The sequence below is a fragment of the Eulemur rufifrons genome, chromosome 17, assembly GCF_041146395.1.
Source record: "Eulemur rufifrons isolate Redbay chromosome 17, OSU_ERuf_1, whole genome shotgun sequence".
Lineage (NCBI taxonomy): Eukaryota > Metazoa > Chordata > Mammalia > Primates > Lemuridae > Eulemur > Eulemur rufifrons.
This window is the reverse complement of record NC_090999.1, coordinates 76,334,246-76,356,601: the sequence shown is the minus strand read 5'-3', so window position 1 is coordinate 76,356,601 and position 22,356 is coordinate 76,334,246. Positions and strand designations below refer to the sequence as shown.

The window sequence follows — 22,356 nt, the reverse complement described above, 5'->3', positions numbered from 1 at the left end:
CTCTGGAAAGAAAGTATTACATTTGTGCCTCCCTTCTGCTTGTATCTTTTGAATTCCTTGAACATTCCGGTTTTTAGTAATATCTATGATTCATATAATCAGCTTGACAATTAAACCTTTTGTGTTAGATAAGCAAACTGTCAAAGTCAGGTGGCTCAACAGCAGTATTATGCACAACAATTAAGGTTTCATACTCTGTTTTACAGTTTCCCCCATTATTTGTCCAACCAAGGGTTAGGGGAAAGATACCCAGAAATCAATGTGGGGAAAATGCAACTTTACTACTTGAGTCCTTTCTAAAGTTCCTATTTTCCTTAGAGAATACAATGAATCCTTAACAATGTTGTGGGAAATAATTATTACAGCTATGACATTTTAGATAGCTACTATATGCCAAACACTGTAATGTTTACATATATATGATTCACAGGATGACATATGATCCCATTAAAACCTATACAATCCTACCACACCATACAACCATAATTCCAATTTACAGATGAGAAAATGGAAGCTCAGACTGATAAAGTAATTTATATTCTACACATCTGCACTATTGTGGGGCAAGTCGTTGATACTAAAATCTGTGTTCTTTACCACGAAACTATACAGAAGATTGTGAAAAGGCAAGTTACAATTTAAAAAGGGTGTAAAAACCTTGGTTTTCCAAAGTTCCCTACATGTATAATCCCACTGGTAAAGTATCAATTATTTTAACGCCAAATGAAAGTCATACTGAACTATTGATTTGTTATCGTCCCAAATTTTTACAGGATTATCAGAAGACAAATTTGTTCCTAAATGGACAGGATAAAGCAAAACTCTTCACTTTAATGACTATCACTGATGCCTTCTAGTCAGTCCAAGTGATTTCTATAGAAAATTTGTGAACATAATTTTTAAGATTATTTCAGCCTATTAGAGTTTGTCTTAGTCTCATTTTTCTCTTCAAATGTCTCCTATTCAACTAAAACTTCCCAAATAATAATAAATTAAAAAAAATCCAAAACATTAAGTCACTAGGCAATACACTAGGCATTGTAACCATCAAGGAGAGGAGATAATAGGTTGACCTCATATACATGATGCCATCTTTCACTACTGTTACAAAGTAAAATGCTAGAGAACAGGATTTTTTTAAAGGGTCTCTACAAGAGTTAATAAAAACAAAAGGCTCATTACAGTGGCCACAAAGGTCCCAACCACCATGTATGCTACCATCAGATGGAGGTTGTCAGGAAAAGAAAAGGGTGGTGACTCAACAATGTCTTAGTTCTCATATTTTAGGAAAAACATGCAAGTTGTATGGATTTCTTGGGTTACAGTCATTTAAGTATTCAAATTTCTACTTCTGTAGAAACTTGAACTTTTGTATTGATCTCTAATATATATTTTATCTTCAAACAAATAAATGAATAACTATAATAAAATGAAAACAAAAAAATCCTTAGAATTGCTTTGCATTTAAAATTTATAAAACAGGATACCTTAAATTCTATAATAACTACCTTTTTTCTGTAACAATTTTTGACTTACAAAATGTATATAACACATCTTTTTGACAAATTTTAATAAAACTAGGGTTATTTTTCTTTCCAGGTCACTTATTGGCCCTGCCATCTACTCAAATTCACATCTCTGAAGGGCATCACAGAATAACTGCCTCATTTCAGCAAAAGGCACGTAATGCAAAAATTTCTAAAATAATTATTTAAGAGAAATCAGAAAACAGCATGTTTATGACATGGCATGTTAGTCTGCTTTGGCTGCCCTAACAAAACACCATAGATCGAGTAGCTTAAACAACAGAAATTTATTTTCTCACAGTTATGGAGGCTGGGAACTCCAAGATCAAGATTCTGGCCAATTTGGTTTCTACTGAAGGCTCTAAGATTGTATATTGCCATCTTCCCACTGTGTCCTCACGTGGCCTTCCCTAGGTGTGTGCAGAGGTGGAAAGAGAGAGCTCTCTCCTCTTCTTATAAGTCACCAATCTCATCAGGTTGGGGGCCACCCTTATGATCTTATTTAACCTTAATTACTACCTAAAAGCCTTATGTCCAAATACAGTTAATTTGGTGGTTAGGGCTTCAACATATGAATTTGGGAGGAACAAAATTCAATCCACAGCACATGGTAAACATCTAGAATAACATTGTAGAAAATTTTTTTTTTTTTCAAATAAGTAGTAGGCTCTAAACATTGACTAGGTATAGAAATACACTTTTCCAAGTTTTGCTATTGTTTTGCAACAACAGTGTTTTATTTGAAAAGAAGTGACCTACAATTATGTCATTTAATTTATATTTGTGGCCACTGCTTTATCAAGAATTTTTGAAAAGTTGGTCTGATATAATCAGAGATATCACAAAAGTATACACGTGCATGGATTAAAGTTGTCCTCGGTTAAATTGAAATCAGTTTTCTACACACTTTGCTTGTAACTTTACCTTGCCTTATATCACTTGCTTAATCATTTTGTTGTTATTCATTCTCTGTGCATTTTTAATCAACAAAGACAATCTGGAGCTATTCAGAAACTATTCTTCCAGCAGATTGTTACCTGGCCTTGTCATTTTCAAGCTTATTATCAGCCTACAGAATTGGGATGGATGGAGTGGTCCAAAATTATCAATATATTGTATGCTCCCTTATATAGGCTGCTCTGTGTGCACAAAGATTTCATGAAACACATACTGACAGGGATATAACAGAAACATGTAATTATATTCTCTAGTCACTGAAGAACTGGACAATTTAGGCCAGATACAAAAGAAAAAATTACCCAGAAAAAGGCATTCTCAGCTCCTAGTGCCTTTGTTCTTCTCTTTGCTAACAGTGATCCTTAGACTGAATGTGGCCCAATCTTCCAGGAGAAGTGAGGAAAATGCAAATATTTATCCCCATTCAGGAGCACCCAAAGCCACAGAATGTAAATCTCAGATACAATATGACATAGTGGTTCAAATAATAAAGACATTTTGAGAGGGGAGCAGGTACTTGAGAGTACAGACGGGAATGGGGAAGTGGAAAAATGCACATAATGTTGACAATTTGACAATGGAGGAAAAAGCCAATTTCTAAATGACAGAGACTCATTCAAAACTAAAATTTAAGCAAAAAGAAGCCTTTATACTAAGGAAATCACATTTCTGCTTAAAAATATAGTGTTAGTCATGATCCCATTTTATTTTGAATTACCATATTATAATGATATCTTGTGCTTCCCCCAGGCATGAAGTGCTGATCCCAGCCTAGTGTTCACACAGTTCTGTTAATGCTTATTTCACCTGTCACCTGGATTATGATGATCTGTTTACCTGCCAGGCTACCCTGGCAGACTGGGAGCTCCCTGAGGGAAGAGACTATATTTTAGTCACCAGTACAGCTCCAGAGTCTATCAAGTAGCTGTCACATAATGGGCATTCAATTAATGTGGCATGAATGGAAAGAATGAATATACTCCCTCCAACTGTTTAAAAAAAAGTCAAGCATTTTCTTCTCTGTCTACATCTTAACCATTTTAATTTATCTAAAAGTCAATTTTAAAAGAAAAAGTTATTTGATGCCAAGAACTGGTATTTCAAGTTTTACTACAAAAGAAACTGATACAGCACAGTTTTAAAAAGCACTGAATAGCCAAACTCATAAATGGAAACGATACCACTGTGATGACTGCAAAGGGACTAACAGACGTTGCTTTAATAAAAATGCTGTATTGCTGTGTGTTAGAACCCGGAGCTTATGAAATCATCTATATCCATGATTCAAGATGCATGTAACTATCAAACACAAAACCAAATTTTTCCTGTAACTAGATTGGGTCTGACATTATTTTTGAAGACACAAATAGTGTACTTTCACATTATCACCTACACAGACATTTAGAACAAAATGCGCTTTAAAAAAAAAAAAATCAATATTTAAAAAGATAACTTTAAAAATAAAGATAACACTAAAGTCAAAATGTATTTAATACTTCATCATTATCCCCAAAACAGGTAATTCCACTCCAAACACTCAGCAGAGTGAGTTAAGAATGCACCAAGAATCTTTATTTCTAATGTCTTTGCTTTTGCCGTTTTAAATTTGTCAAGTACAACTTTAATATTGTTTTATTTTTATTTCATTATTCATCATATTCTCATAGACTTTTTCAGCATTTACATTTATTTTTTTTTTTCTTTTTCATTTTGGCAAAAGCAGAACAGAAAAAAAGAAACACTTCAAAATTTAGAGAAAATTGTAATTAGCAGTTATTTTCAGTCGTACCTCTACATTCATTTACTGTCCTACCAAGACAACATAGATCTCTTTGAACAAATCTCTCCATTATCAGATTCTACACATACTGCTAATGTAGTGCCATCACAACGCCACCACACAGGTCTCCAACTTTTGGAAAGGCTTTCTGGAATCACATTACATGAATAAAAGTTATTGATTTAAAAATAAAAGCTTTTACTTTGAAACAAATGAATAAAAAGGTGGGGGGGTAAGATAAGTAGCTTCTGAAAAGGACTAAATTAGTAGCAGGATTTCAGATTAGGTTCAAAATAGGGTACATAAAACTTTAATTGGCACACGTGAAACTTGCCTGTCAATTGAAGGCAACGTTGCTACCCCTGCTATGAAAAGCAAGCTTAATAAGCAACTCACCAATTCTCTACAACCAGAGGCTTTACATTTTATCACTAAACCAGCTGAGTTGTATTGATCTATGTAAACATTATCTTTAGTATAATCATTACCTTTACTAACTCGATTTGCTAAGCATTTTTAGCAAACCTATAACATGGCTGGCATATATTAATACATGGTCTCTACCTGTAAGAAGCTCAGAATCACAGGCATCTTCACAATGCAAGTAAATACAATAAAATAAATGTTACACTAGCATTAGAAACTAAGTGCTGAGAACTCAAAGAGAATGGTTACTTTGATCAGTGAATGGGGGCTAAGAATGGCTGCAAAGAAGAGAAGAGAAGCAGGCTTTGCTGAGTAGAAAAGGGAAGGGCGACAGGGCAATAGTTCAGGTAAAGAAAACAGCATGAGCAAAGCAACTGAAGCATGAGTGTTCACAGTGACTATTAGGAAGACAGGGTTGAAGAAGGGAGCAATTAGAATTTGGGACACCAGTTACACTAGATTTCCACAATCAAAAGAAATTGTATCAGTGCCCTATTGATTTGGAGGTAGCTATGCTATTCATCCAAAAGGAGAAAAAAGCAGCAGCGCTAAATCTGCAGGTCTGCAGGTTTATTGGGTTTGGTTTAACTTAAGACGTGGGGAAAAGAATAAACTTGCCCTGAATGCATGCAGAGATAATTATATTTTTAAAAAAGTAAAGCAAGATAAAGGCTTGTGAATTACATAAAGGGGGGGGGCGGGGGAGGAATGATATGCAAAAAGGAGAAAGCCTTGGGAAAGCAGGATAACCAAGGAAGATGGGGGGAACTCAAGGAGAGGCTATCTCAGTAAGCCCAAGAAGTTAACGGAAACATCACACATGGCATGCCAATAACAAGAAAGGGATAATAAAAAAAAAGGGGGGGGAGGCAGAAAGGGATCTGGGCAAGACAAAAAAAAATTAATTCATTTAAAACAAAGACAATACCAGAAACTACAGTATATCACTAATTCTTTCTGCCTTGAATTAATTTTTTTCTGATATTAACATTAGAGGTCCTGCTTTCTTTGTGCATGCATTTTGCTGTATCCACCCCTAATTATTAACCTGCTGATGTTTACATCTTCTCAATATCCCATTGAATTTTGTTTTTCATCCAACTTTAAAAATCTTAAGGGGATTTCTAATACTATGCATCAAAAAAGCTAATTATGTAATTTGAAAAAACAGATGAAAAACAGTACCTATAGCATTAACACATTTAAAAAACATGCTTATGATGTTCAAAATAATATGTAAATGTATTTGTACATTACATATGCATATTAAAAATCTAAAAGGACATACATGAAAAGCTTAAAAATAGTGTATAAATCTGAGTGAGACTCATGGGTAATTTTTAATTTTTTTGTATTTTTGCATATTTGTATTTCTCACTTTTTCAAAATAAACTCATTTGTGCCAAAAAAAAAATAATGTTCAAAACTCAAAAACATTGGCAAGATTAAATCAAATAAAGAGAATGATGGGAACTTGAATAACAACTCTGAAGTAAAACATAAGAGGAGGCAGAAGTCCAAGATTAATAGTCAGCAGGACTTTTTTTTTTTATTTCAGCATATTATGGGAGTACAAAAGTTTAGGTTATGTATATTGTCCTTGCCGCCCCCTGTCAGCAGGACTTTATAAGCAACTGAATACTGCAGGTAAGGAAAGATACAAAATATAACCTAGTCTGCATAATTGCACAGATGATAATATCATGGACCAGGGATTAAGACATCAAATCAGGAAGAGAAGAAAAGGTGTAAGGAGAGGAAAAAATTCCCTTTTAGACCATTCCAATATGGGTTGCCCACAGGAAGTCCAGGTGTTGAGCCTTGGAGACAATTATAAGTATTAGTCAAAAGCTTATGAGACTGGTAAGGGAATAGGAACACAAAACATTTCAATAGGGATAGAAAGGAAAACTCAGAAGAGATAACTGAGATTCAAAAACTAAGAACTGTAGCAGACTGTCCACACTTCTCCCATCCAAATATAAATATTCCTTTGAAATGTGACCTTGCTGTTTCTCCTGTCTAGAGGTGGAGTCTCCTTCTTACCTTCACTCTGAGTTAGTTTTGGTACTTACCTTGACCAATAGATTGCAGAAGAGCTGATGCTGTGCAATTTACAAAGTCTAGACCTAAAGAGGCTTTGACATTTCCATCTTCGCCATCTTGGAACACTACCCTCAAATTATGAAGCTGTTAGGAAGCCTGGGCTTTAAAGAATAGCCATTGCAGCTGTCTCAAATGAGCCCACCCCTTAATCACCGTTATCAGCTGAATACAATGAGTGAGCCCAAACTAAATCAGAAGAACTACCCAGTCACTAAATGTTGAGGTAGTGTCTTATACAGGAATAAATAACTGAAACAAGAAGTAACAGAGGATTGCATCCTGGAAGAAGCAAAAAGCAAAGGGAGAAGATCGTTTCTATAAAAGAGTAGTGAGAATTTTCAAAAGGTAGCAGACCTTTCTAACAGCTGAGGGCTAAAAATAGTAGTTGAAGCTAGTAATAGAAGTTGTCTCAGATGCTTGAGAGTTTAATATCAGTAGGATGGTCAGGGTAGAGGTCTTTTTTGGTGGGTTTCAAATAAGTGGTTGATGAGAAAAACTAACACCGTAAAATAGATTACACGTAAGTTACTTGATAGAAAGGAAAGACATGAGCTGTTAAATTAAAGAGACTGAAGAAGACTAGTCAAATGAAAGGTTTGGCCATTATTGTTTAAGATGAGGATGGAGTGGCTAAGGAAAAAGACTATAAAAAGATAAGAAAAATATTTTTTAAAAGAAGACAAAAGTGATAAATCAAAGGCCTGGGGAGGTAAGAAGAAATAGGACAAGGTACATAAGTTAACCAGAGAAAAATGAAAAATCAAAAACCTGGGTGAGGTGTAAAGAACTGTGATAAGAGAGCAAGACAGAGGTTAGGACAGGTGAAAATAATTGTTGGTAGAGCGTGCAGGAGTTTCTTCTCCAGGTTCTGAGTAAAAGAAGGAAGCAAGGTCCCCTGCTAATATTGAAAAAAACAGGAGACTGTTTTAAGGGCTTGAGAAAAATGGTAAAGTTTGGAAATAGTTGTGGGAAATGGGGAAAGGAATCAATTAGATATGAAAACTATTATTTTAAGCAACACATTAGTAGTAAACATCTTCAATCACAGGAGTTGTAGTAATGGAGAATTACTGTTATGTCATTTAAATATACAATAAAACAGTATTTTTAATCAATTTCATGTACTAAGAAACTCAATAATGTAAGGTTAAAGAGTGACACATTTTATTTCCTCCTTGAGTATAGGATTATAATTTTAATCCACTAGTTTCTTTCTGTGGTTGTCAAAAGAAAAGAACCCACAAAGAAGATACATGGATCACAAACAGGCAAATGAAATGATGCTTAACATCTTTAGTCATTAGGAAAATGGAAATTAAAACCACAATGAGATACCACTACATATACCTATGAGAATGGCCAGGAGTAAATATCTAATTTATTTTTTAAAAACTGACAAAACCAAGAGCCAGCAAGAATGTGTGGTCAATAGAATTCTCACACATTATTAGTGGGAAAACAAAACGGTACAGCCACTTGGGAAAACAGTTTGGCAGTTATAAAGTTAAATATACTTTTACTGGAAAAACCACCAATCTCATTTCTAATATATAATTGAGAAATGAAAAATTAACATTCACACAAAATACTATAAATGAATGTTTACAGTGGTTTTATTCATAATTGTCAAAAACTCTTTCAAATGGGAAATGAATAAACAAACTAATACAACCATACAATGGAATGTTACAATAAAAGGAGGCAGTTTCTGTTCTGTGCAACAGTATGGATGAATCTCAATTGTACTTTCTAAATAAAAGAAATCAAACTCACAAGGGCACATACTATATGAATCCTTTTATATGATCATCAGTTTCTAAGGGCTAAGTGGCTGAGGTGACTAGAAAGGGGCACAGGAGAATTTTGGAGGGGTGATTGACTTGTTCTATAATTTGATTGTGATGGTGGTTTATACAACTATATGCATTTGTCTAAATTTATTAGATCTGTATGCTGAAAAGGATTAATTTTAATTTCTCTGTGCAAAAATTATCCCTCAATAAGTCTGACTGAAACAATGTAAAATACCTTTGCAAAATGAAACAATACTGCAAAGACTGATGTCTCCTACCATATTTGGCCAAAACACAATGGGACCACTATACTGACACAATGTTAATACCTCATGCATTTTAGAATGTTAGCTATTGCTTCAATAGACTATGTAATTAAAACTGCATTTTAGCTCCTAAATTAAAAAAGATTGTTTCTCAATTTTATGAATAAGCTATCTATAAAAACCTCTGAACTAGATCTGTTCCAATAATAATGACATTTGTTTAGCACATCAGAATATACAAGGCATATATCCCATAGTATTTTAATTTTATTCAATACAAAAGTTACGTAAACTTTTGAAGAACTGAAGATAACTTTTACCAAAGTTTTTCCTCTACAATTTTGCTCTTAGAATCAATATATTGCTTTAATAATCTTAATTAGGTGAGGGTGAGGTAGATAAAATTTCCCACTGTATAAGCATCATAATCACTTTTTTAGGCTAATTTCAGAGGACATTTGTACTACAAAGTAAAATAAAAGTAGGTTCAAAAAGAAACAGATTACACTTTTTTACTCATCGTTACAAATCAGACATAAATAATGCTCTTCCCCCACTTCCTAATTCTGTCAGAGTTCTAATAAAAAAAAAACAAAAACAAAAAATCAAAGTCTGAGAGAGCTGCTTTTCATCATAGATACCTGTTAAATATGTGAAAAAAATCTTGCTTAATGAAAACTCTTCACAGCTTTCTTCATTTCACTATCTTATTATAGAAGAGTAGAAAGAAAAGGGGAAATTGCTTAACCTCTCCAAGATTCAATGTCATCATTTATGAACTGATCTTAATGCTTCTCTCTGCATCATGAGGCTCTTACAAAGAGCATACAAGTAGCTTTGTGAAGTACTATAAACAAAACCATGAGCTGATTGTACAATATATCTGAATTAATCATTACTGGTAAAAAGAATGATTTTAAAATATTTACAGTTGCTTTTCCTTCAATTAATTGTGCTAAAAGTAGTCTCCAGATGAGCATGAAATTGTTTTAAGTTATACACTGGTTGAGTGAAAACAATATTTAGTTAAATGGAATGATTAATTCATTCATTCTTATAATGATGGGACATTTCCTGAGTGTGCAGCACTGTATGAGAGTTTAAAAAGTACAAGAAGGTAAAAGACATAACAGCCCTTGCTCTTAAAGAACTGCAGCTGAAGAGATATTTAAATTCTTTGTCCTTGGTATGCTCTCCTTTGTGTGCAAGAGCACCTGAAACTAAAACAAATATTTTCTAAAGGTTCCCTAGGTGTTTTTTGTAAGTCCTCTGTCTAGATCAGAATTCTTTTCCAACAGTTTAGTAGTTCTCTATAATTACTGAAGTTTAAAAAATCTTGTATACGTGCATTTGTTTGTGTGTGTATTCGAGTATATAAGCAATGTTGGAATCTTCCACAAATAGATGATATACGCTTATACATATATATATATCACACCTCATGTAAATATATTCCATCTATTAACATAACTCATATGCATGTGTTATATAAGTATGTTTGAATGAACACATACACATACACACTCACACAAACATACACACATAGGCTGGTTTTTCTCAATGTACCAACCTGCCTCCCCTCAAACTCCTTCTATTCTCTGTCCCAGTTGGCTCTGTTCTGTACCCCAGGGGGCTGCTACTCAGACTTTGAGGACTCTCTTGTTGATGGCTGTCCAATTAGATTCCAGTATAAGATCCAAAGGTGGAAGGAAAAAGGTCTGATTTTTTTTCCTACCCCTTTCCTGGTTGGTGCTGTGTTTTTGGCAGTTGCTGCATCTTTTCATAATTAATGCATCTGCCAGGCAGCCCCACTTGCAAAGTTCTAGTACACACTAGATTCTGGTAAATATTTCTGTCTTGTATCCTTTTATCCCTAGGGATAGATTGTAATGACTTCCCACTTTGGTTCTGAGAAATTAACCATCCTTAGTTTGTCCCCTTACTACTGCCAGTGCTTTTATCAGTAGTTCCTTTATTTTAAAAATTCTCCTCATTTGAACCCTCTGGATTATATTCTGTTTTCTAACAGGCCTTCACGTATACGTATACGTATACATATACATATACATACAGAAACATATCACCCATACACATGTAAGATGATATTAACAACCTAAAATGGACACAATTATAAACTGCTTCATGAGAGTAAAAACCAGATTCTGAACCAAAGTATTTTTTATTTTTGATTATTTTTGTTACTATGTATGACAGAAAATATTGCAAAAAAATATCACCAACACTACCATGTTTTGTAATATAAATCTTGAAATATCTTAAAACAAATTTGTAATCATGCTGTAAATTTGTAATCATGCTGTTTTATGGCCTGTCTGTTAACAGTATGTTGTAAACATATTACCATGACATTAATCCAAAAACATATTTTAAGAGGCTGCATAATAGCCTTTCATATAAATTTTAATCACTTACTATTCCTTTTTGTGGACATTTGGATTATTTCCAATTTTTTACTATTGTTTCTCAATGCTTTGGTGAAGATTCTTAAACTGCTAATATTTTTTCATAATATAGTTCTAGAAGTAGGCTTATTAAAAAAGGATATGACTGTTTTAACACTATTGATGAGCAATATCTGATAAAAATATTCTGTGATTGTGGAAATGTTCTATATCTGCTGTGTACAATATTTAGCCACTAGCTATATATGGCTGTTGAGCACTTGAAATATGGTTAGTGAGACTGAGGAAATAAAGATTTAAGTAGCCAGTGTAGCTAGTGGCTATTTATTATTGTATAGCACAGCTCTAGATTCCTATTGCTCAAATGTCCTTCAGAAAAGTTGTAGCAATTTCCATTTTCATCAGCAGAGTATGACAGTGCTCACTTCCTCATACCATCGTTAGCAATGGCATTTATTCTTTTCTAATATTTGTCAATTTCATAGGGAAACATAGTGTATAATTGTTTTTTAATTTATATTTCTTTGAAAGCTTGGAAAGAATGTTTTTTCGTATGTTTTCTAACCATTTGTTTTTTTTTCATGAATAGTTCTTTTTCTTTGCCTATTTTTCTACTAGAGAATGAGTTTGCTTTTCTTAGAATAAATGTACTGTATATATTAAATAAATTAATGTCTGCCATATCTGTGGCAAACAATTTTAAAATTCTGCTTGTGATACTTTTTGATAAATACAAGTTTTACATTTTAACAAAAATTGATCGATCTTATGTTTGTGTTTTTATCCCAAGTCAATTTATATAAAGCCTCAAATCAACTTATCCATAATTTATCAACTTTATGAAAATGAAAGGTCAAGATTAAACAGTGAATTCATGCTTAAAAAGACTACCCCTGCCCCAAACACATAGCAATGGCAGATAAAATATAAAGAGAAAAAAACAAAAGACCGTGCTGGACCCAGAAACAAAATAAATACCTTCAAAGAAGAGAGATGCCAAGAGTTAATTCTGCAAACCAGCTGTACTTCTGTGTGCTGTGTGGGTGGAATTAGACAGGTATAGTAAAGGGTTTTCCTCCTACTTAGCAAAAGGACTAAAAAGAGACCCATGATGCTAGCTTGAAGCAGCAAATATATCTAGTAATTCACAGAAGTGGAAAACAGAGGAGCCAATACTATAGGAAAAGATGTTCAATCTCTCTAGTAATCAGGAAATATAATTTAATCTAGTAATATAATTGAAATCATATCTATCAGAATGGCAAAAATAATAAATATGGTAAAGATGTAGAGAAATGGAAACTCTTTTGCTCATTGATAGGAGTACAGATCAGCACAAACACATGGGAAAGCAACTCAGCAATATCTAACAAAATTAAAGATAGGTAGACCCCTTCTCCTTGCTACTCTACTTTCATGTATTCATAAGAAACTCCCACACGTACCTCGCATCTACACAAGGATTTTTTTTTTTTTTTTTTTTTTCTGAGACAGTCTCACTCTGCCACCCTGGGTACAGTGCAGTGGTATCTTCATAGCTCACTGCAACCTCCTCCCTGGGCTCAAGTGATCCTACTGCCTCAGTCTCCTGAGTAACTGGGTCTACAGGCATGCACCAACACACAGGCTAATTTTTCTATTTTTAGTAGAGACAGAGTCTCACTCTTGGTCAGGCTGGTCTCAAACTCCTGAGCTCAAACAATTCTCCCACCTCAGCCTCCCAGAGTGCTAGGATTATAGGCACCTGGCCCAGGATATTCTGTATGTCCTGTATTAGTGAAAATTAAAAACAAAACAAACAAAAACCAAAATATCCACTAAAATGAAAATGTATGAACTGGCATGTATCCATACATTTTTAACACTGATTTACAAATTAAAACAAATTAAATGAACCAGAGCTACATTATCAATATAGGTAAATATAATTTTTAAAAGTGTTGAGTACAAATAACAAGTTACAGAATAGTAAATGTTTATTAAAAGTTTTAAACATTCAATAAATGCTAAACATGCAAACAAATATTGTTTATGGCTAGCACAAATAACATAGTATAGTAATAGCATAAAAATTCAAGGAAAGATAAATCAGAGAATGTTCTCTGGTTATCAGGACCAAGTGCTGGGTGGGGGGTGTAGTGGGAAGCTGGAAAGATGTGGTCAAAGGGTACAAAGTTTTAGTTAGGATAAATAGTTCCAGAGATCTATTGTACAGCATGGTGAATATAATAATAATGTATCTTATAGTTGAAAATTGCTAAGAGAGTATATTGTAAATGTTCTCACCACAAAACAAAGTATGTAAGGCGATGGTTATGTTAGCCTGAGTTAATCATTTCACAAATGTATACATGTATCAAATCATGTTTTACATTGTAAATTACATATACATTACATTGTCAGTTACATATACCTTAATAAAACGAGGGCGAAAACAATATCAGGCAACTTGGGGAGGAGATGCAAAACATATAAAACTCATAGCAAGTGTGAGTTTCCCAGTTATTTTTCCTCTATTATCTCCTGACTTTGACCCAAAGGGGAACCCAGAGAGGAAACGCATCATTGAAAAAGGTCATTTATCCTTTGTTATCTTCTATTTTAATAGCTTTTATTCCTTAAGAATTTTGATAACTGTTACAGCTCTGTTAGACTGTTTTTGGTTATATCTTTGCCGTAATTCATATTGTTCATTTTATTTATTATCACTATTGCTTAATGTTCATGAAGCATTCCCACACTGGGCAAGGCACAAAATAATATTTAAATGTCAAATATCAAGCTCAAAGGTCCTGTCCTTTCACTCACCTTCAAAACTGTCTCAAGTTTGACATTAAGCTTTCCCTATAAAGACAGACAGGGTTGGATCTGGGGGCAATATATTTCACTCAAGTATTTAATATCAAAAGAGCAACCTCATCTTGAATTTGAAATATATGAAGAGGAAAAGAAACTAGAATTAAAAGGGAAAGCTTTGGAATGATTTAATATATTTCTGTGGCTAAGTTATACCTTGAGGGCTTTAAATTGCTTAGAGAAAAATTTTTACTGAATAAAATAGCAAGTACTAAAAACAATTAGCACTTAAAAACTTGCTGAATAAATGAATGAATAAAAATAAATAAAGAAGGAAATCTTGAAGTACAGGAAAAATGTTTGTCTGTTTGGAATTATAAATTTTGCACAAATGTGGTATCAATGGCAATCCTGAAATACATGTCTAACCCTTAAAAAATAAGAAATCAAAGTTGGTCTATTTGAAAAGCTTCTTTTTTTTTTTAACACATTATCTTTTCAGTACATTTTAAAGCCTTACATATAGATGACCAAATCAATAATTTTTTGTAATTTGAATTTTACTTTTTAAATTATTATTTTTTTATTTCAGAATATTATGAGGATACAAACATTTTGGTTACATATAATGCCTTTGCCTTGCCCAAGCCAGGGCTACAAGTGTGCTCTTCCCCCATATAGTGTGCTCTGCATCCATTAGTTGTGAGTTTACCCACCCCCAACACCCTCCCCCACCTGACTGGCACCCAGTGAATATTTAGGGGGTACAGGTGCAATTTTGTTACATGGATATATAATTTGAGTTTAAAAAGTTTGTCTGTTTTGGAGGGACCATGATAGCTCATTGTCTGTAGTCATTCAAGATTACAAAATATGCCTATACTTTTTTTTCCTTTGCCTTACTAATAACTAGAGTAATTAAACGATATAATAATCCAATCAACTGCTTCAGTGATAAGCTAGAAGTTGGTTGAAATACACACCCCCACATGTATATGTGTATGTATACTTATAAAAACTGAGATGGGTGTGCTATGTCAACCTTGGTATTTGATTTCAATGTGAAGATTTTCTCCTATACATTGTATTATTAATAATTTTCTTTCTTCTCAATGTCTCTTTACAAATAAGACTACCATTATATAAGCTATATATCTGCATATGTGTGTCTGTGTGTATACATACAAATACATATAAATATAAAATATTTATATCAAACTCCTAGGCACAATGTGTGAATACAGACTCATTCTAATTTGTAACAAAGCCTTATTTTGTGCTGCACAAGTTATGTACATATTTTAATGTTAAGAGTAGAATACTGAATATTCAATAGAGTATTTTAGCAGTATCACTGTAAAAAATCATGGGTGTTAGTCTAGAAACACATTTCATTTCTTTAATATACTTGGGTAGGAATCTCTATATTGCTTGATTTCTTTTGAGCTTCATTTTAAAGATGCTAATGAAGATGACTCAGCTCTCTATTTCACGGAAAAATTACTCTCTTTATTTTCTCTTTTATTCCTGGCGTTATAAAAATGCATTTTCTGGGTCCCTCTTTTGAGACCATGACCCATTTCATCTCTTTCAACTACCAAAAATGCCAGTTCTATTAATACTTCCAAAATATTTATACAGTGTTACATGCTTTCTATTATCCTTTCATCAATTTCCTTCATTCTCTCTTCACTGTAATTTTTATTCAAATATTCTTACCTTTACATTTGTGTTTTTTTGAAATGTATTAAGTGGGCAGTTAGGATGGAATGTACATACACATACACAGATGCATACATCAATACAGGTACTATAACAAGTTTTATCATAATTCTCTAAGCTGCAATATTGATATATCTAAATCAAGATGTCATATACAATACTTTTTACAGAGTTTGAGTCTACTATTTTGATATAATTATCGATCATATTTTTTAACATTTGATTATAATATTTATCTATCTAAGGAGAATACAAATGAGAACCTCCAGTTAAAATAGTTATCAAAATCATGTTTTCCTTTTAATATTACCTGAGTTGATAATATTCCCACTAAAGGAAGCATATAAGTATTAGCTTGCTTTCAGTTTAACCAATATGTTTTTTTTTATTTCAGCTTATTATGGGGGTACAAAAGTTCAGGTTATATATATTGCCCATGCCCCCCTATCCCCCCGAGTCTGAGCTTCAAGCGTGTCCATTCCCTAGACAGTGCACATCACACTCATCATGTAGGTGTGCACCCCTCCCCTCCCCCCTCCCCCCCTCCGTCTGATATCCAATTGGTTTAACCAATATTTTATTTCAATTACTAACCTAATTTAAAAAATATAGTTTTTGGCTTTTACTGACAAATGCTAATGTTAAGAAGCTGCTTACTTTTGTATGTCTACGATAGAAAAAACAATGGATTGCATCTCTGGCATGGACCAAATCACTTAATCAATGCTTTAAAATTTTATTGAGTCCATAGTAAGTACTAGGCACTACAGGGACACAAAAAATATTATGATATATTTCTTAATCTTAGAATGATTACAGGGACAATGCTGACAGAAAACTAAAACAAACACTGGTGCATGGAGTAAAAATGATCTGCTTCAAATCAACAAAAATGCATTAAATGACTAGCTATGCCATATTAAATTCCTTCATACTAAATAGTTATGTATTCTCATGCTTACTCCACATGCAACTTTTATAATGGAAATACTACTAAAATAATAACTATATTTACATAATTGTATTCGTGGGCATTTTTCAAAGCTTATAGTAATCAAGATGCAATGTGAGAGAAATAGTCATATACAAGATATAAAAATATGTAAAAAAAAATCCTAGTGTGATCAAAGAAAAATACATATGTGAGTATTAGTTAACTTCATCTTTAAAAACAAAAGTGGGAAGATGGATAATATTTCACAGCCAGAAAGGAATATGCTAAATGAGTTAATTTTTCTTTTTTTTTTTTTTGGAGACAGGGTCTCACTCTTTTGCCCAGGCCTAGAGTGCAGTGGCGTGATCATAGCTCAATGCAATCTCCAACTCTTGAGCTCAAGCAATCCTCATACCTCAGCCTCCCAAGTAGCCAGGCCTACAGGGGTGAGTCACCATGACTAGCTATGACCTAAGATTTTTTAAAAGTGTTCAGTAAGCTCATAAATGGCAGCATTTCATTGAAGTCACAGGTAAAATATTGGTTTAGAACTCAATGTTTCTTAATTATTTTCATTTACTTATTTGTAACATAAAGCAACTGAACCTAAATATTATTGCAGAATGGAGTTTGGTAATGTTTGTTGCTCTATATTAAGGAAACCACAAAGAACAACAGACTAACATTATTCACCCTTCTTGCACTCCCATAATCCTTTTTTCATAACTACTAGTTCTGATTTATCCCTACTATAAATAACATGAAGAATAACTTTGGGCATCCAGTTTTTTCCATTTGAAGATTATTTCCTTAGGATTGATTCCTGGTAGTAAGATTAAGAGATCAAAGGGTTTCTATTACCATTTACTGTAAAGATGTCAGCCTGTTGTGATCTGCTTTTTAAAATTTTGCTAAAAACGTTTAAAGAATGAAATCTATTCATAGCTTTATTTACAAATATGTCTATTAAACTGGCACAGTCTACACTTATTTGTTTAAACAACTGTAGTCCCTCTCCTTGTGAGCTGTCAGTCCATGTGCTATGTCCATTTATGTCTTGGATTTTTGTATGATTCTCCTTATTTTTTAATGAGTTATTTTTATGATAAGCACTACGATAATTTGTGGTTTGTCTTATTATCCAGGACTTTTTTCTTTTAACATTTTTGATTAGTATATTATTAGATACTAAAATTGCTAACATTATCATTTTTTATTTTCTGTATATTTTCTAACCTTTGAAAGTCCCATCTATCTCTAAAAGTTTATAAATATTAAACTATATTTTCTTCCTTATTATCACTTGATTTCTACATATAATTCTAATTAATTTTCAATGTATAATACTGTAAGATGCAGTGTCTAAACTGTTATGTTACCAAACATCTATCAGTTTATCTCATGCCCATTGACTGAAAGACAATTCACCTTCCAACTGATTTTTGATACATGCTTTATCATAGTTTCCTCACATACTTTCAGATGAATAATAATTTGTCACATTTGTGTATTTTTGAGTGTAGTGAAAAGACATGAGCATGATACTCAATGAAATCTAATTATGTAGAATATACAGAAATAACTACTCTCTGTCATTTACCCACTCTCCAGCATGTCTGATATGGTCTGGATGTTTAGCTTCTCAAAATCTCATGTTGAAATTTGATCTCCAGTGTTAGAAATTAAGGACAAGTGGGAGGTGTGTGGGTCACACAGGCAGATCCCTCACGAACGGCTTGGTGCCCTCTCTGGGATAATGAATGAGTTTTCACTTTATTAGTTCACTCAGAGAGCTGCTTGTTTATAAAAACCGGGCACCACCTCCTCTCTGTCTTCCTCCCTCTCTCACTATGTGACACACCTGCTCGCTCCCCTTTTGCCTTCAGCCTTGATTGGAAGCCTTGACTGAAACCCTCACCAGAAGCAGATGCTGGCTCAATTGTTTCTGTACGGTCTGCAGAACTATGAGTTAAATAAATCTCTTTTCTCTATAAATTACCCAGTCTCAGGTATTCCTTTACAGCAACACAAAATGGACCAACACAATGTCTTAGTACCCAAACAACTCCAACCACCAGATAGTTTTCTTCTATAGTATTTCCAAATATGATTAATTCTCCATTCAGGTTTTATATTTTTCAGTTTTAGTCTCTAAGGATGCTTAAAATTGTACATATAATTAACTTAGATTTAGTAGGATATTGTATCCAATTTATATATTTCTATTTTCTAAGTTATTATTAACTTGTGTAATTATGTAGTTTCTGTAAATCTGGTGAGCATATTCTCAGTTTCTTTTCCCATTTTCCTCAAGATCTTTGCCTTCACTAACTTTAACTCCCCACAAAGAGAAGTTTAAGAAATAAGAAAGGTAAGATACTGGATTTTAGGAAGCCTTTTAGGGATCTTTTACTTTTGGAAAAGTATTCAGAAAGTAAAGCAAGCAAAGCAAAGGACAGAAAAGTACTAGTAGGACTAGTTGTTTTAAGAGAATCTTTTTACAAAATTGTATGAGCATATATTTCAAGAAGATTAGGCACCATGTCTGTTTTGATTTACTGCACTGCCAGCACCAGGTGCACAGTAGGTGCTAAATATTTGCTGATTGCATAAAGGACATCAAGATGGCAGAGAAGGAGGAGTGAGAAAGAGAAGGAGGTGGAACGGAGAGGAGAGGGGAGGAGGAAAGGGGAAATGAATGTGTGAGTGCAAGTATATGTTGCGTTAGCTTGCTTTGAGTAGGTTTTGTAAATTGTCTCATGATTCTACCCTATTCTGGAAGAAGAATCTGGGTAACACATTTTAGATGACCCAGAAACACTTTAAATCAGGAGATTTTTAAACCACCATTTGTCTCTTAAAATTCTAAAGTGCCTACAGTCAAATTTTACTGACAGACTCCAGATGAGTAACTCCAATGTCTCCTCCATTCTCAACTTAGGAATTCCATATGACTTAGAAACACCACTCATCTGCTTAATGTGTTGATGAAACTGGGAAGGATGACTGTCATGTCAAAAATTTCACTGTCATAAGATGACAAAAGTTAATATACTACTTTACATATATTTCATACCTAGAAGAATACCATGAATCAGCTGTCCAGATTTCTGCCAAAAATCCACTCCATTTTAAAATATGATTAGATTTCAACTTGGTTTAGACCAAAAGTACCAAGGCATTTTAAGGCAACGGACTGTAAAGTAAGAGATTAGGAGTTCTGAGGAAGCAGGAAAGAGGACTGGGAAAAAGTATTATACCATGGTCTAAGTATAAATCCTGCTAAGAGATGCTATCGATTTTGTAATATTGTGCTAGTAACTACTTCTCCAGAAATGCTAAATGTGATGTTAATTATCTCTAAAATTGTTCCTTGCCCTGTACACATTTCCATATTGCAATAGCATCTCATCAAGATTAGAATCATTCAATTCATTAATTCACTCATTCAACAAATATTTATTGAAGACTTACTAAGTGCTAGGGAACACAATGGCACAAAATATGTACCATCCTTGCTATCAAGGAGCTTACCATGTAGTGGTATTAGTATGTTAGTAGTAGTATTAAACAAATAACTACAGAAACAACATATGTTCTATGCACACATTATCTCATTTAAGATAATGGAAGCAATGAGGTAAGATAATCACCATTTTATGGATGTGGAAATGAGGCTTAAATAGGCTCACACTAGTAAATGTGGAATTACAAAAATTGGAAAATGTTGAGAAAGAAAAAGTGTGTAGCAGGATATCTGACATTGCCTAAGGGTCAGGGACATTTCTCTGAAGAAAAAGTCTTCACAGTTTAGCTTTCTTGACCAACCTAAATTATGACAGACCAAACATAGACTTAAAAACTGTAATTCTTCAATAGATGAACTTTACTATTTTGTGTTTTAGAATCCACCTCAGAACCACCACAGTGAAAGTACGGTTCCCAAGGGGAATACCAAAAAAATAGTGTTCACGCAGAGTATCATTTTAGGTATCCTTCTTTTGGACTGTATGAGACTGTAAAAATCAATTTTGGAACATCAATTTCTCCAAAAAGCCGTAAAATAGACATTTCTGCTTCACTGATTCTTGATCATTAGGATGTCTGAAGATGATTAAAGTTTAAAGAGGTCACTGCTTATACCTCAAATAATTACCAGTCTATTATTGACTGATAATTGCAATTTTTTTCCTCGTATTTCCAAAAGTAGAATGTATACACTTTTACTCCAAATTTCTATTATACTCTCCAGGTCTAAATGACAGAGATAAGGTAATGAAGAGAACTTACAAGTTCTGGATACCTTTTTTCTTTCCATCTAAATTAGTTTATATTACTGGTTCTCAAACTTCAGTAAGCATCCAAGTCACCTAGAAGCCTGGGCCTCAGTTCCAGAATTTCTGATTCTGTAGGTCTGGAGTGGGGCCAGAAAATGTGCATTCGTAACAAGTTCCCAGGTGATGCTGACTCTACTCGTCCATGGGGGAGGGGATGGGTGTATATATACACAAAGTGCGATGCGCACTGTCTAGGGGATGGACACGTTTGAAGCTCTGACTCAGGAGGTGGGAGGGCAAGGGCAATATAAGTAACCTAAACTTTTGTACCCCCACAATATGCTGAAATAATAACAAAAAAAAAAAAAAAAACACTTGTCTAGGAGGTGATAGAGAGATCTGTAACTGAAGGTGCAAAAGTACTTATATTTCCCAAATTAACTTAATTCCATTAGTCCTTAATTAGCATCACTGATGGTTGTAGGAAGAAACAGCCACATAAAACTTAATAAACTTACTACGAAGATAGAATTGTAGGCACTGTCCTTTTCTGTACCACTTAGAAAGACAGCACAGCACAGTGTTTAAGAACAAATGCTGAAGTCCAATTGTCTGGATTGGAATCCAAGCTCTGCCACTTAATAGATATGCAGTCTCTAACAAATTAATTTCTCTGAGCCTCAGTTTCCTCATCTATAAAATTGGGAAAAATAATACAATAACACCCACGTCACAGAACTTTCGTGAAAATTTAGTAAGTATAGCACTTAGAACAATGATTTATATTACATATAAATAAGTATTGAATAAAGCCTGGTCTCCTGAATAAAGACTTAACAAAAGCATTTTCTCCAATCTCAGAACTACGTGTAGCTATTCACCTGAGCAACTTCCTTTATTTTTCACTTTTATTCTTTATTCACTCAGAACTGAATTTCTGCCCACATCCAATTTAGCTGACCATGCTTCTTTCCTCATGGGGGCCAGGTGTGCAATGGTTGCAAACTCCTTGGTAGGGTATGCAGCCTGTTGTTTGCATGGATTGATCTACGGCGCCTTGGAGATAGCCCTTTCCAATGTAATTTCATGTCTCAGACCGTGCACTGTATCCAATCTAGGCTTCAGAGAGGTACGCAAGGTACTATTGAAAAGCCTCAGGACACCATGGCCATTACGCAAGCCATGATGATTATCAATCCCCACTAAACTGCAGAACAAGGAACAAGTCATTGAGGCCCTATGCAGAGCCAAATTCAAGCTTCCTGGCCACAGAAAATCCACATCTCAAAGAAGTAGGGCTTTATCAAGTTTTACGTGGATGCATTTCAGAAGCAACTCATCCCAGATGGC

The 22,356-nt window shown here is 33.8% G+C and overlaps 1 protein-coding gene and 1 pseudogene across 2 annotated transcripts in view; one reads left to right on the top strand and one right to left on the bottom strand.

Moving 5' to 3' along the window:
- The window catches only part of FER (FER tyrosine kinase), a 395,460-nt gene that overhangs the window by 165,396 nt on the left and 207,708 nt on the right, over nucleotides 1-22,356 (bottom strand). The gene's annotated exons all lie outside the window — the stretch shown is intronic.
- LOC138398528 (small nucleolar RNA SNORA70) lies at nucleotides 21,948-22,075 on the top strand (annotated as a pseudogene).